Source organism: Leptopilina heterotoma, unplaced genomic scaffold (genome assembly GCF_015476425.1).
Source record: "Leptopilina heterotoma isolate Lh14 unplaced genomic scaffold, ASM1547642v1 Lhet_265, whole genome shotgun sequence".
NCBI lineage: Eukaryota > Metazoa > Arthropoda > Insecta > Hymenoptera > Figitidae > Leptopilina > Leptopilina heterotoma.
This window is the reverse complement of record NW_025110975.1, coordinates 26,208-43,191: the sequence shown is the minus strand read 5'-3', so window position 1 is coordinate 43,191 and position 16,984 is coordinate 26,208. Positions and strand designations below refer to the sequence as shown.

The 16,984-nt window shown below is 24.4% G+C and overlaps 1 protein-coding gene across 20 annotated transcripts in view; it reads right to left on the bottom strand.

Moving 5' to 3' along the window:
- The window catches only part of LOC122503614 (ephrin type-B receptor 1-B), a 162,607-nt gene extending 147,235 nt beyond the window's left edge, over positions 1–15,372 (bottom strand). For 8 of the 20 annotated variants that reach the window (XM_043614210.1, XM_043614219.1, XM_043614225.1 and 5 more), the window contains exons 1-2: positions 15,286–15,351; positions 6,694–6,779 (exon numbers count right to left, since the gene is read on the bottom strand). The gene's annotated coding sequence lies outside the window, so the exon portion shown is untranslated. Of the gene's footprint in view, positions 1–6,693; positions 6,780–15,285 lie in introns of all 20 variants that reach the window. The other 12 variants (XM_043614221.1, XM_043614223.1, XM_043614214.1 and 9 more) reach the window with 5 other exon arrangements.
- Positions 15,373–16,984: the final 1,612 nt, after the last annotated feature.

Sequence of the window (16,984 nt, the reverse complement as noted above, 5' to 3'; positions counted from 1 at the left end):
TTTCAAGAATAGAGATTCATTTTTAAATTGAAATTCAAAAAATAAGGGTTCAATATTTGTTTTTTTTTTTAAATTTTTAAATTGGATTTCGAAAAATAGGGGTTCAAATTTTAGTTTTAAATTAATATTTGAAAATTAAGGGTTCAAACCGTTTATTGTTTTTACAAAATAATAGTAAAATAGAAATTGAATGAATAGTCATTTTTTAAATTCGAATTCAAAAAATGGGGGTTCAAATCTTTTTTTTAATTTTTCTAATTGAACTTGGAAAAATAGGGGTTCCAATGTTTTTTCTTAATTTTTCCAATTGAACCGAATTGAACTTCGAAAAATAAGAGTTCAAATCGATATTTCGAAATTTAAAATTTAAAAATTCAAAAAATTCAAAAATAAGGTTAAAAAAAGGTTTTAATTCAAAAATGAACTAAAAAATCTTTCAATTTACTTACTTTCGGACAAAGTGTCAAGGTTCAAAAAAAAAAAAAAAAAACATTATCTCAACGTATACAGTGACACGCGATCAAGGTGAAATCGGAGCTCGTTTTTCTTCATATACAGGGAACCGTAAAGAACTGCTTTACTCCCCCCCCCCACCCTTATTTTATTCTCTCTCTTTCATTCTCGCAATTTCTCTCCATCTTATCGGACTTTAAACCAGCAGGCGACCGGTGCGGTGTCAGACCAGACGGCGGTCAATGATAAGCCTAATGGTCAACTGCGTTGCTCGCCAGGGTGAACGATCACTGATCGGTCACGCGACTTTCAAGGGGTAAGGGGAGGGGAGGGGGGTCCTATATATACTCACCCAGAGGGGGTCCCCCTAATATATTCGACCGTTTTTATGAAAAAAAAATATATTTCTTTTTAACCCTTTTTTTTGTTTTCTTAGTCCCCTTACCAAAATAATACAGAAGGATAGGGGCGAGAGGGGGGGGGGGAGGTGGCTTAAAAATAGAAAAAACCCATTCATATTGTGTTTAAAACGACAAATCACCTCACAGCGTGTAGTGTATGTAAAAATTGCCTTCTATCATTTTCATTCTTTTTTATTTTTTTTTTGTTAGCCACTCAATTCAATCTTTTATAATCTGAAATTCTCTATTATTTGTCACCCCTCCCCCCCTCTCCACGTGCTCCATCCCTTTTCACTAAGAAGGTGGGGTGACTCTCTGCATACTTGACCACAAAATTTTGTAAATATACCCAAGTACATTTTTTATAAGAAAGCTAATTTATTATTTTGTAAACTGCTGAGATTAAATTTTCAAAAAAAAATTTTTCAGAAAATTTAAATGAAATTTTTATTTATTTTTTTTTTTTTTTGAAAAATTAAAACTAAATGTTAATTTTTTTAAAATTTTAATTAGTACTTTTGATTTGATTGTCAACCACTCTGTGGATTTTGTTTCGAGACATGTGTTGAACAAAGTGTGGATATATACAAATAAATGTTTTTTTTGAGAATTTTTAATATTTTTTTTTTCTTTTTGAAACTTTTCTCAAAATCCTAAAATACTAGACAATTTTAACACCTTGAATCGTAATCAGACGACAAAAATACATTGAAAATCAGTACGATATCAAAAATAAGGGAAAAAATTTTTTTTTTTTGAGTTTTTACCCCCCACTTTTCTCAAAATTCTATATTTTTTTAACCCCATTTCTTTTAAAATTCTGACATTTAAACAATTTTTGGCCATGGCATAATGTTTAGCGACCAAAAATACGTTAAAAATCAGTCTAATATAACAAAAATAAAAAAAACAAAAAGCTTTTTTGACTTTTTACCAACACTTTTCTCAAAATTCTGACATACTAGGAAATTTTAAGAAGCGGAATCATATTCAGTGAACAAAAAAATATTGAAAAGCACTCCAATATTAAAAATAATAAAACATAAATTTGTTTTGAGACTTCACACTCACTTTTTTTTCAAAATTTATTAATTTTTTTAAAATTTTTATTCCCACTTTTCTGAAAATTCTAATATGTTTTAGTAAATTTTAAGAAACAGAATCGTATTCAAAAGACATACTTATATTGAAAATCACTCCAATATCAAAAATTAGGGAAAAAATAATTTCTTAGATTCTTTAACCCCCATTTTTTCAAAATTCTTCGTTTTTTTTATCTTAAATCAAAATTTTCGCAAAATTCTGATCTGATCGGTAATTATTAGTCGTGGCATCATGTTCAGCGAACAAAAATATATTATTATTATTTTTAAAATTATGCAGCAGTAGTAGGAGGGGGGGGGGGTAGAGAAAGGAGGAGGGTTTAAAAAAATTCTTTTTACTTATTATTTTTTCTCTAATATCTTAGTAGTATAAATTTCACCGGAAATATTCTCCTCGTAAGAAAAATAAATATTACTTTAGTTAGCAATCTGTAATCTCAAATTTCGTAGGGTGGGTAGAGTGAGAGGGGGTAAAAAAATAGTCACGTGCCATAAAATTTAGGAGTAAGAGAGAGAGAGAGAGAGAGAGAGGGACCTGGTTTGTAAACACGTACTGAGATTATGACACCAAAAAGGAAAATTGTGTTTGTAATCTAGATGCGCGGCTAGTTTCAAAAACGTATAAAAACAGTAGTAGTAGAAGGGGGGTGGGAGGGGGCAGAGGTCGATATGACCTTTTTCGGGGAAAAGCGATCCTTTTACCATGTGCGGCGAATTTTACCCCACATTTTATAAGAAGACGAAGACCAGATGACGCTGAAACTGCAACAGCAGGACGCGCGTATCTTCCTTATTTCTTTACCCCCCCTCTCCTCCTCATCCTCCTTCCCTAACCCCCATTCGCCTTTTGCTCCCTTTTCACAAGAACCAAATCTTCTCGTTACCCTAAAATTAGAGATATCTTTTCTCAAATCTCACACCAGCTGACGTTATACTTTTTTCTCGAAAATAAAAACAATTTCCTTCTTTTATCAATTTCGTTGTTTGTTTGCTTTTTTCAATTACAAAATTTTGTTTGAATTAAAAAAATTAAATTAAAAAAAAAAAAATTAATTAAATTTGAATTTGCCGAAAATTAAGGACTTACAAGTTTATTAAACTCTGAATCTCTAAAGTGGAATTAGCAAAAAAAATTAGTAGAAAAATAATAATATTTATATTTCTACTAATAATGAGTTTTTTTTACAAATATAATACAAACATTTAGACACTTTTTTACTAGCAATTAGTTATTTTTAACAAATTCAAATGTGGATCAAATATTTTTGAAAATAAAAGAAAAAAAATAAGGAATAAAGAAAAAAATTCTGATAGTTTAAAAAGTTTTGTTAATATATTGAAAAATTTTTAATTAAAGTTTTTAATTTGGAAAAAAATGTACAATTTTTTTTTACAATAAAGAGAGAAAATTTCTTCAAAAAAAAAAAAAAAAAAAAAAAAAAAAATAAGGGAATTTCTCTCCTTCCCCCACCCTTACTTCTGAAAAGTATTCAATAAATTTTGTTGGTTCATTTGGACTTCTACACTGTATAAAAGAATGTACAAATAAAAAAATATATAGAAAAAAAAGAAGAAGGAAAAATTCCAGAACTTGAAGGGTTTTTAGTGACTCGAGTGTATTCAAAGGCATTCCTCACGAAGAGACAGAGAGAGAAAGAAAGAAAGAGGGGGTGGGGGGAGAATGAGAATTCCTGTAATAAAAGACAAGTGGGATATAAAATTAAATATAAAAAAAAATTAAAAAAAAATAATGAATCTCGACAGTAAAGTAACAAACTAGTTTTTTTTCTCTCTCTCTCCCTTTCCCCCACCCTTTTACTATTATCTCTCTTTTTGGCGAGTGTGGAAAATGTAAACATCAGGTTTCACTAGTTTTTAAAATTATCCCTCTCTCTCTCTCACTTGGTATTCTCTATTTATTTAGGACGTCAGTGTGTGTTACAAGAGGAGAAAAGGGGCAAAGGGACTGTGAAGGGGGAAGGGAGGTATTTTTTTTTCTTTTTCCTCGCCCTCAACTTACACAAACATACACTCATATGTCATTAGTGACCCGTTCAAGTGTATAAAAAGTCATCAAAAAAAAAAAAAAAAAAAAGTGTTACATCTTGAAGAAGATGAAAAAAAATGTTTTTCTCCCCCCCTCCCACCTCGGAAAGTCAATGATTTATTATTATTAATATATTTGTAGAAGTAGCCTAAATATATAGTACTGTAATTTATAAAAGTTGACAAGAATAATTTTTTTAAAAACATTTTTTTATCCTATTTCCTCTCTTTCCTTATTTCTCTCTCTCTCTCTCTCTCTCTCTCTCTCTCTCTTTTCTGCCTTCCTTCCTATCTTAAAAAATATTTTAACACCCCCCCCCCTTTTTCCTGTTAAAAACTTTTTTCAAAAAAAATTTTTTTTTTTAATTGTCATTTTTAATAATTTTTGCAATTGTTTATTCATAAATTATTTTTATTATTATTAATAATAAATTATTATTTTTATTGTTATTAATAATAAACTATTATTATTTTATTATAGGTACAATTATTATTAATTTTCCCTTTTTTTTTTTTTTTTTTTTTTTAAAGATGAAAATTGTGGGCGTTTACGAATAAGATCAATTTTTTTCAATTCTGTATCACTAAATATACGCTTTACTAAAAATTATTTTGAAATTTAGCGTGGTCTTCATGAAGTTTATTTTAAAGTTTGACAAAAGTAACTTTTTTCTCAGTTTGGGGCAGTTTTTTTTTTTTTGAAAAAAGATGAGAATTGTGGTCTTTTTCGAGAAATCAAAATATGTTTTTCCTGTTCTGTATCACTAAATAAACCATTCACTAAAAATTATTTTAAAATTTAGCGTGATCTTCATAAAATATTTTGGTTTTGAATTTTGGCAAAAATAGCCTATTTCACAGTTTTTTTTTTTTTGTAAAAAGATGAAAATTGTGGATGTTTCCGAAAATTTTTAACTATTTTTTTCCTATTTTGTACCACTAAATACACAATTCATTACAAAAAAAAAAGAAAAAAAAAGAAAAAAAAACTTGTCAATTTTAGAGGAATATAATTTAAATCAAAGAAGAAAGACAATTTCCCAATTTTTGTAAATGATTATTCGTATATATGTTGAAAGCAAAATGTAAAAATAATTGCTCCAATTGGTAAAAAAAATTTACTTCCTTCCTTCCCCCCCCCCCCCACCACCACAATTCTCCTGGTCCATAATGCACTAAAAAAAAATATCTATAGTATCAAATATACACAATACAATATAAAAACGAAAAAAAAAATTCGAAACGGTTCAACAATCGTTATTCACTGGATATATAGTTAATTACTGTTATTTTGAGAGATGGACCGGAAGTAAATTCTATAGCAATATGTAAGGTGAGTAAGAAAAATAGAAGGAAGAGGAGGGGGGGGGTAATAAGCTCTCTCACTTGACATACAATTTACTATGTACATAACAAAAAAAAAAAAAAAAAAATATTCCATGAAAGAAAGAAGTCAAACAGTACATATAGAGCAGAAGGGGGGAGAGGGGAATTTTCAATTCAAGTACTCTGTCAGGTGTGTAGAACCTTGAAAAAAAAAAAAAAAAAAAAAACTGGACCCCAATTTGACCTCAGCGTGCCATTAGCAACGAGTGTACCATCTAATGAACGGTTACTGGTTAATGGTTCTCCCCCCACCCCCTCCCCTCCTCACTTCTTTATTCTCTTTCTCATATACTGTGTGGTGTATAACCCAACGATATATTCCCTCGAGTCCATTTGGATATTTTTACGCCGGAAACCCCATTGCAGTAGTTCTTGTTTCCTTTGGGATACACTTTATAATTCACAGAGAAAATGGGGAGTGGGGGGGGGGTTAATTCAGATAAAGCGTTACGCATCGCGAATTTGAGAATTGTATATATCTATATCTATATATGTATAAATATAATGCGAAATCCCGAGGGAAAGTTGCGGAAACAAGAGGAGAGCGATATGAGAGAGAAAAAGGGGTGGGGGGGAATGAGAGAGTGGAGTGGGGAGATGAGGGTTTCAGATCGAAAATAGGATAACACGCGAATAGTGACCGGGTTTTACAAGAAGGACATATGTCGTTGAATGAAATCGCTTGAGTATTATTATATTCACAAGGGATGTTGGAAATCAAACAAAAGAGCAATTGAGAGTCAGAGAGAGAGAGAGAGAGAGTCGTGGAACAGATGTTTGTTTCGAGTGATAAATTATTATCGTTATACGATATATATTGCTAAACTCATTTTCAAGATGATCATTATCATCATCGTGGCAATTTTTTTTTCTTTGTGTCCACTAAAAGTAAAGATTTTTTTTTTTTTTTTTTTTTTTTTTTTTTTAAATTTTAAATCAGTACCAATTATGTAAATTAGGCTCCTCTCTAGTTCAAAGTTATCCGATCGATAAATAGAAAATAAATTTGAAGAGGAAAAAGGGGGTTCAAGAAAAAAAAAATTTTTAATTGCAAAAAAAATGTAGTGGTTTAAAGCTTAAATTAAATAATAGAGGTTCATAGAATGGAAAGTTAAGATTTTTCGAAATGGTTCAAGAAGAAAATTAAATTTCTAGGGTTCGAAAAAATTGCAGGTTTTTTTTTTTTTAAAGGTCATTTTTATTAAATTTTTATTTTGGACTTATAAAAAATTTACCTCAAAAAGTAAGCTAATACGAATAGTGTCGCGTCAATTTATAAAAATTTTTCAAATAAAAAAACTCACCCAATGCGATTTAATACTTTCTTTCTCAATATCAAATTTTCTAAATCAAACTCAAGAGGACAGTGAAGATAAATTTTCAGACGTACCTGAAACAAAGAAAAACATCGAAAAATTATTTATTTATTTAGAAATATTATTTTGATGTAATATACGATGAGAGTGTCTCAAAAAGAGATGTTATTTCTTTTTTTTTAATTTATTCTTTTTGCTCAGACTTCGCACTCGATAACTAATTTTAAAAAAGTAGCAAAAAGGAGCTTTCAAACTAAAATAAGAAAGAAAAAAAAGTAGCTATCGAAAAATTAAACTTAACGACCAAAAAAACTAGTTTTAGACACTTCACAAAACTGACAAAAATTTTATTCCATATTTTTTATTTTCCTGACTTTTTCCTAATTTTCATCGAAAATATCTACGAAGAATTTTATAAAAAATTTTAAATAATTTCTTTCGACTAGTTTTATGCAAATTCTAATTTAAATAAATGAGTTGCTGAGAAATTTTTATTATTCATAAAAAGAATTAAATTCTTACGAAGATTTATACAAAAAATTGTTCAAATAATTGAATTCTGTTTTGGAAATTTTATGAAAATAATTAAATTCCTAAAAAGCATTTTATTATTTATGAAAATAATTGAATTCTTGCAAACGATTTTATTAGAATTTTTTAAAATAATTGAATTTCCATGAAAAAAATTAATTTGAAAAATAATATTGAATTCTTGTATTGCATATTGTTATTTTAATGAAAATAATTGAATTTTGCAAAGAATTGTATATTAAAAATACCTAAAAAATAATTGAATTTTCGGAAATAGTTTTGTTATTGATCTTTAATAATTGAATTATTTCGAAGAAATATTTATGTAAATTAATTGATTTTTTCGAGGAATTCAAATTAAATTTTTAAGAATAATTACATTTTTTAAGCAATTGCTGTAAAATTGTATTAAAAATAATTGATTATTTCGAAATTTTTTTTTAAAATGCTGTTCTAAATTAATTGAATTCACACTGTGGAATTTTTATTATTTCTGAAAACAATTGAATTTTGAAGGAATTTTATCAATTTTTTTTCTAAATAATTAAATTCTTTTGCGAAAGTTGAAAATACTAGATATTGAAAATAATTGAATTTCGAATTTTTTTTTGAAAATAATTGAATCGTTGCAAAGAATTTGATTATAATTTTTAAGAATAGTTTTTTGATTTCTAGTGTTAGCGAGGTTCAATTAAAATAATTAACAAATATAGTTAAGTAATGAAATAGTAGGGGTTCAAAATAATTAGGGGTCCAATGTTTAAATAAATTGAAAGAGTTTCAAAATTGAAAATATAAAGATTTTTGGTTTTTTTAAGGGGCAAGATTTATGTAATAATATAATCTATATACAATGAATAAAATTTTGTCACAGGGTTCAAGTACAAAATAATTAAGGATTCAAAGTTTAAATAAATTTTTCAAAATCGAAAATAAAAATAATTTTTTAGTTATGGGGATTTAACAAAGAGAATAAGTTGTATGATAAGAAAAAAAAAATTACGTCAAAGTGGTTCAAGTACAAAGTAATTAGGGGTTCAAAGTTTTAATAAATTTAAATAATTTCAAAATTGAAAATAAATGCGCAAAATTTGGGGGGGGGGAATTCAAGAAGTAAAATGAGTTCTAGAATAAGAAAAAAATTACAATCACAGGGGTTCAAGTAACAAATAATCAGAGGTTCAAAGCTTGAATAAATTGAAAAGTAATCTAAAAAAAATTTCTTTTTAATGTATGTTTAAATAGAGTAATAAAAATTATTACAGGCTATTAAGAATAGATAAATGCCTCAATAAAAAAAAGTCCATTTATATTTATTTACTTTCTTATTTATTTCGAGAAGACGGAAGACTCGTAAAAGACTTGAATTATTATCGACATTGTGTATAACATGGAAATGGAGACAGGAAAAATAAATAAAATCAGTAAAAAAAAAAAAGAGGATCTAATGTGTCCCCTATAATTTGGATGGAAGGACTGAGAAATTTAAGGGGCCATCAAGAACAGTCAACGAGAAACACTCTTTCTCTCTCTGTTTTTCATTTGAGAGGAAACATGGGGGTGTAGAAGAAAAAAAAAGTTGTTTCGAGAAAGACAAAATGTATCTATCGTAGGGGGCACACACCAAAGTAATATACACTATTTCGAGCAATAAGACTCCTCCGCACACTTGCCCTCTCACGTGACTCGTAACTTCTATGGCGCGGCTTCTCCCAACGGAGTCATATTTTACGAGTAAATACATATAGTTGAGAGTGAGAGAGAGAGAAACTTTTTCCATTCTCAGCTACCGAGACTCTTTTATGGTATTTTTTTATTTTTTATTTTTCTTTTTCATCTATTTCGCGCAAAAACCACCAGGTGTTCACTTTGTATTTTTCGTTTCTATTATTTTTTGAGAGAAAAATTAAATTTTAACACTTTTTTTCATTTTTTGAAATAAAATAGTTTGAACATCAATAACTAAATTTTTAAATAAGTATTTAATTATTATTTTTCCATAGAAATTAAAATTCTTCAAAACATTCGAATTCAAACATTTTTAAAATTCAACAAACTTATAAGAATATTTATTATAAAAACATGAAGATATCAATCACTCTCGGAGTAATTGGTATCTTCATATTTTATAAAAATTTTAATTTACATAAAATTTTTCAAAAAAAAACAATTATTTACAAAATTTATAATAAAATTCGTTACAAGAATTCAATTATTTTCATAAACAATAAAATTCTTCACTGGGTTTCTATTATTTTTAATACAATTTAAAACATATTTCTCGAAAAATAAAAATTATATTCAAACATTTTTTGCAAGAATAATTAAATTAACCTACATTTCACAAATAATAAAATTCTTCGGTGAAATTCAAAAATTTTCAAAATTTACTATTTTAATAAAAGTTCGCAAAAGAATGTAATTATTTAATTAAAATGTAATAAAATTCGTTGCAGGAAATCAATTATTTTTACAAGTAATAAAATTTTTCAACATAAATTCAATTATTTAAAAAAAAAATTGATAAAATTCGTAGATGTTGTAAGAATTCCATTATTTTCATAAATTATAAAATTTTTCTATGAGGATTTCAATTATTTATAAATACAATTTAAAGTAAATTCCTAGAAAAATGGAATTATTTTCTTAAATTTTTTGCAAGAATTTAATTACATTTCACGAATATATAATAAAATTCTTCGTTGAAATTCAAATATTTTAAAAATCTACTATTTTAATAAAAGTTCTCAAAAGAATTCAATTAATTAAAAAAAACTGTAATAAAATTTGTTGCAGGAATTCAAATATTTTCATAAATAATAAGATCCTTACATTATTTCAATTATTTAAAAAAAAATTTGAAAAAACTCATTGGAAGAATTCAATTACTTTCATAAATTAATAAAATTCTTCACAGGATTTCAATTATGTTTAATAAAATTTTAAGTAAATTCTTTGAAAAATGTAATTATTTTCAAAAATTTTATTAAAATTCTTCGAAAGAATTCAATTATCAATTATTTTTAAAAATGCATGCTACAATGCTTTTAATATTCAATTATTATCTAAAATTTTAACTGATATTTTAACTGATATTTTATCAACAAAATTGAATTTTTTTCAGGAATTTTAATAGAATTTTCAAGAATAATTAAATTTTTCGAGGAATTCAATTTTAATTGTATTAAAAATAATTTCAATTCTATGATGAGTTTTATTATTCACGAAAATAATTGAATTTTTGTAAAAATCTTATTATTTATGAATTAATTAATAAATTATATTACTGAATTATTGCGAAATAATTTATAAAAAATTTGTAATAGTTGAATTCCTGTGAAATTTTTAATATAATTGTAAAAATAATTTAATGCTTGCTTAGAATTTTATCAACAATTTTTTTTTAAAACAATTGAATTTTGGTAAAATCGTTTAAAAATAATTGAAATTTGATAAAATATTTTTAAAACATAATTGAATTTTGGTAAAATCGTTTAAAAATAATTGAAATTTAACAAAATCTTTTAAAAATAATTGAAATTTGATAAAATATTTTTAAAACATTATTGAAATTTTATAAAATATTTTTAAAACAATTGAATTTTAGTAAAATATTTTTAAAACAATTGAATTTTGGTAAAATCGTTTAAAAATAATTAAAATTTAACAAAATCTTTTAAAAATAATTGAAATTTGATAAAATATTTTTAAAACATAATTGAATTTTGGTAAAATCGTTTAAAAATAATTGAAATTTAACAAAATCTTTTAAAAATAATTGAAATTTGATAAAATATTTTTAAAACATTATTAAAATTTTATAAAATATTTTTAAAACAATTGAATTTTGGTAAAATCGTTTAAAAATAATTAAAATTTAACAAAATCTTTTAAAAATAATTGAAATTTGATAAAATATTTTTAAAACATAATTGAATTTTGGTAAAATCGTTTAAAAATAATTGAAATTTAACAAAATCTTTTAAAAATAATTGAAATTTGATAAAATATTTTTAAAACATTATTGAAATTTTATAAAATATTTTTAAAACAATTGAATTTTGGTAAAATCGTTTAAAAATAATTAAAATTTAACAAAATCTTTTAAAAATAATTGAAATTTGATAAAATATTTTTAAAACATAATTGAATTTTGGTAAAATCGTTTAAAAATAATTGAAATTTAACAAAATCTTTTAAAAATAATTGAAATTTGATAAAATATTTTTAAAACATTATTGAAATTTTATAAAATATTTTTAAAACAATTGAATTTTGGTAAAATCGTTTAAAAATAATTAAAATTTAACAAAATCTTTTAAAAATAATTGAAATTTGATAAAATATTTTTAAAACATAATTGAATTTTGGTAAAATCGTTTAAAAATAATTGAAATTTAACAAAATCTTTTAAAAATAATTGAAATTTGATAAAATATTTTTAAAACATAATTGAATTTTGGTAAAATCGTTTAAAAATAATTGAAATTTAACAAAATCTTTTAAAAATAATTGAAATTTGATAAAATATTTTTAAAACATAATTGAATTTTGGTAAAATCGTTTAAAAATAATTGAAATTTAACAAAATCTTTCAAAAATAATTGAAATTTGATAAAATATTTTTAAAACAATTGAATTTTGGTAAAATCGTTTAAAAATAATTAAAATTTAACAAAATGTTTTAAAAATAGTTGAAATTTGATAAAATATTTTTAAAACATTATTGAATTTTGGTAAAATCGTTCAAAACTAATTTAAATTTAACAAAATCTTTAAAAAATAATTTGAATTTTTGAAAAATATAAAATAAATAAATAAAATTATTGAAGAATTTTAATTATAAATATAAACATGATTTTTCTAAAATTTTAATAAGAATCTAAAGAAGTAAATTTAAAATAAATTTAATTTACTTTGTTTGAAGATAAGTAAATCTTAAAAAGTTATAATAAAACAATTCTAAGATTTAGGTTATTGACAATATTCTAATGTAATTTTTCGAAAATAATTTTATTTCCTAAAAAAATATAAAAATTGACTTTTTTTTGAAACTATTTGATTCTTTTTTGGATAAAGAAGTTCAAATTAAAACAGAAACGAGTTTAAATTATACAAAAAATAGGGGTTCTAATGTAAAAATAGGGGTTCAGAATCGAAATAATTTGATAAATTTCGTTTAAGATTATCAAATATAGACTATCTATTATCTTTATAAAAAATTATTTAAAAATAAATTTTAAAAGTTTTTTTATCATAATTTTTTAAAAATATTATAACTTATAATGTTCTCTAATCTGGAAAATTAACCCCAAAAAAAAATTCTCTATCAGAAAAATTACCTGTGAAAATAATTTAAAGATCGTTTGAATTTATTTTAAGTGTATATTTTTAGTTGTTAAATTTTAGTTATTTTAGTCATTTTAGTCGTTAAATAGAAGAGAATGTGAGAAAACGAGAGGCAACAAGAGAAAATGGTAGAGAGGGGGGGGGGGTGAGAGGAAAATTACGATTTTATGGAATTCAAACGAGCGCATCATTTTAGAAAACACATTTTTTTTTGTCCCCCTCATTGTCGTCTGACTTATATCAGAATGTTTATGAGTCGACGAAAAAGATATTAGAGCCTAGCGTAAGTTTAGTGCCATAAAAATCATTAACAGGCGTCATTATATATTTATTGGTTTTTTTTTTGTTTCTTTTCTCAAAAAAAAAAAAAAAAATAATCTGGCCCCTTATCTCCCAAAGGAGCAATAAATTTGTGTCTATCTTCGCGCCCAGTTCGATTGACGGCATTTTTTTTTTTTTTTTTTTTTTTCAAAGTTTGTCAGTAAGAGAGTCACGTGTCGTCACTATATATATATACACATATATTGTATGTATGCACTTGAGAAGCAAAAACGACATTTCCGGTGCGCCGTAGGAATCTCAGAAATGGGGGGATGGAAAGAGAGAGATAGTGAAGATATTTTCGAGTACTCAGTGGAAATTTAGTGTCTTTTAAATTACGACGATTGAGAAAGAATTTCCTTTTTCTCTCTTTTTTTCTTAATCTCTAACTATTTCTAGAGATATCGTGAAAAAAATTTAATAAATAAGAGGCAAAAAAAATTTTTGTTTTAGAAAAATGTTCTTTTAAAATAATTTGTAGGGGATTATAATGAATATTTCAAGAAAAGAAATTTTTTTTCTAAACTTTTCATTTTCAAACCTCTTTAGGGAATTAAAATAAATATTTCGAACAAAATTTTTTGTTTCCTTTTAAAAAAAATATTTAGGGGGTTAAAATAAATATTTCGAGAAAAAAAATTGTTCATTAAAAGAAATGCACAAATGAAAAGTAAAGAGTGAAAGAAATTGAATAAAAAAATATTGTTGACGAGACGATAATGAAAGGAGTTCGATGAAAGGCAGATGGAAATGAAACTTGGTTTAAAGCAGAAGACGAGAGAGTGAGAGAGTGAGAGAGGGGTGAGAAAGACACGAAGAAGCTCATGGCTCTCAGAGAGTAATTTATTCGTTTCCTAATCTTCACGATAAGCTTCCTCGTCATTCACGCCTTCTGGCACATGCGAGTACAAAGATGTTCTCATTTTATGCAATTTTTTTTGCTTGTGGTTTAAATTCCTTTTCTCACGCGATCATTATTGTTTTTTTTTTTTTTTTTTTTTTTGTTAACGAAAAAACAAAAATCTTTTCATTTTTCTTTTGAACTGATTTTACAAAAAAAACTTAGTTTTATAGATTAAATCTCTATTTTAACCCCTAAGTGAAATAATTAAAAACCCCTATTTTTTGTAGTATTAACCCCAACTTTTTTTTAGTTAAAATGACTTTTATTAATTAAATATTATTAATTAAATTGTTTAAAAATTTAACAATTATTTTTTCTTTTCTCTGGTAATAATCACAAGAACTTGTTTATAAAATAAATAATAACTGTGGCTTTATTTTTCGGTTAAAAAAAAAAAAAAAAAAACTGATTCCAGATTTAAATTCTTTTTATATAATAATTATTTTTTCTTTTTTGTGATTTTAATAAATAAAACCGACTGGTTTATAAAATAAATAAAACCTCCAACTGTATTTTTTATTATAAAAAAAAAAAAAAAAAAAATGCATCCTGATTGAAATTATACATATGTATATATAGTACGTTGGCTGATTAGAAGTGACAAATAATCAGAGAAGGAGAGTCGATATCCTTTGAGATAGATGAGCTTTAATTATTTTCATTATATCGACTAAATGTTGGTGTGTGTGTATATATATAGTTACAATAAACGAAGAGGGAATCGAGTAAATGGGGCAAAGGCTTTAATCAGCTCCCTGGGCTCGTGAGAGATCAGAATAAATTGAGCACATACAACAAAGTTGTATACAACTCGATTCTCTCTCTCACTCCTCGGTATTTATTCCATTAAAATCGTTAAACTTCATTTGTTCTATATTAAGTAAAAACAAGTTAAGGGCCTATTTACGCTCCCTTTGGATAAAATGAAAAATAAACATCTATACACACACAAACACAAGGGCTGAGAAAATCATTTAAAAAAACACGCTCACACAAAAGAAATGTACGTTCAATTACATTTGCTTTTATTGCACTTTTTTTTTTGCTTTTAATTAAAGAAAAACATTGTGTACGAAAATTGACGAAAATTAACAACGTTTTTTTAATTAAAGAATTAAGTTCCTCGGGTTAAAAATACTAATAATGTACCATAAGTTTTTTTTTTTTTTTTTTTTTTTTTTTTTTTTTTTTTAATATTACTTTTCATTTTTGATTTTAAAAAAATGTATCTCACAAAGTAAGCTACTTACGAATAGTTTCGCGTCAATTTTTAGAAATTTTTAAGATAAATAAATAAATAATTCGCTCTAGTTAAAATAACTAATAATGTGCCAAAATTTTTTTTTTTTTTTTTTTTTTTTTTTTTTAATGTTACTTTTCATTTTTAACATTAAAAAAATGTATCTTAAAAAGTAAGCTAAGAAGAATGGTTTCGCGTCAATTTATATAAATCTTTTTTAAATAAAAAAACTCACCCAATTCGTTTTACTATTTTCCTTTTCAATTTCAAGTTTCCGAACCAAACTGAATAGAACAATGATGATAAATTTTCACACGTACCTGAAACAAAGAAAAATATCGAAAATTAATTATTTCTTTCTTTATTATAATTATTATTTTAATTATTATTGCAATATACGATGAGAATGTCTAAAAAAAAATTTTCTTCTTTTTTTTAATTAATTAATTTTTTGCTAATTATATTCATTATTATAAATAAGACTGCGAAATTAACGATTATTCTGAGTCAAATTGACTATTTATCTTAACAAATTTATTAACTAAAATCCATCATTGACAATAAAATTAAAAAAAAAAAAAGAAAAAAAATTTAATTTAGAAAATAAAAAATGCTAATTGAGAGCGAAAAGAATATTAAATGCAAAAAAGAGGAAAATTAAAGATTTGAAGAAAAAAATATTGCAAGGATAGAAATAAAAAAATATAGAATTTTTTTTTTAAATAAAAAAAATAAAAAAAATAGTAAAATTAAATTCAAAATTCTCTGATTCTCTATTTTTTATAAAAGAGTTTTAAAAAGAGGAGTTAAAAAAAAATATTGCAAGGATAGAAATAATAAAATGTGAAATTTTTTTTTTTAATTTAGAAAATAAAAATTGCTAATTAAGAGCGAAAATAATATTAAATGCAAAAAAAGAAGAGGGAAAATTAAAGTGCCGATCGTACGAGGAGGCAAATAATTCATTACGCATCAACGAGGAAGGGATTAAATATAACGAGACATTGAAATCGATTTCCAATATCCGAGCGACATGACGACTCTCGAAAATTCGTTTCTACATATATCAGAATTAAGGGGAAAACGAGAGACGGTGATTGGAATTCAGTTATCAATAATTCATTCCAGCATAAATTTGTCGAGTCAGACGGTTCTGTAATTATCATTTGGCTTATCATACCTTCTCTCTCTCTCTCTCACTCTCTCCCTTATATTTTCTCTTTTTTTATTATTATAACTATCATTATTATTAGTATTATTATTTTATTTTACATTTTTAATTATAGTTTTAAAAAAATGTTGCAAGAATAGGAATAAAAAATGGAATTTTTTTTTTTTTTTTTTTTTTTTTTTTTTAAATTTAGAAAATGAAAATCGCTAATTAAGAGCGAAAATATTATTATTATAACATTATTATTATTATTTTACATTTTTTAATATAGTTAACATAATGTTACAAGAATAGGAATAAAAAATGGAATTTTTTTTTTTTTTTTTTTTAAATTTAGAAAATGAAAATCGCTAATTAAGAGCGAAAATATTATTATTATAACATTATTATTATTTTACATTTTTAAATATCGATAACAAAATGTTGCAACAATAGGAATACAAAATGGAATTTTTTTTTTTAATTTAGAAAATGAAAATACCTCATTAAAAGCGAAAATATTATTATTATAACATAATTATTATTATTATTTTATATTTTCAAATATATTGTTAAAAAAATAAAGAAATACTATTATTTAATAATATTGTACATTATAATTAATTATTATATTGCTATAGAAATAATAATTCAACAGTCGACTTCAAAAAATAAAAATTAATACCTAATTATTATTATTATCATTAACATTAAGAACCTCTAAATTTATTTTTCCCACATAGAAAACTATTGTAACATTTTATTAATAAATAATAAATCACTC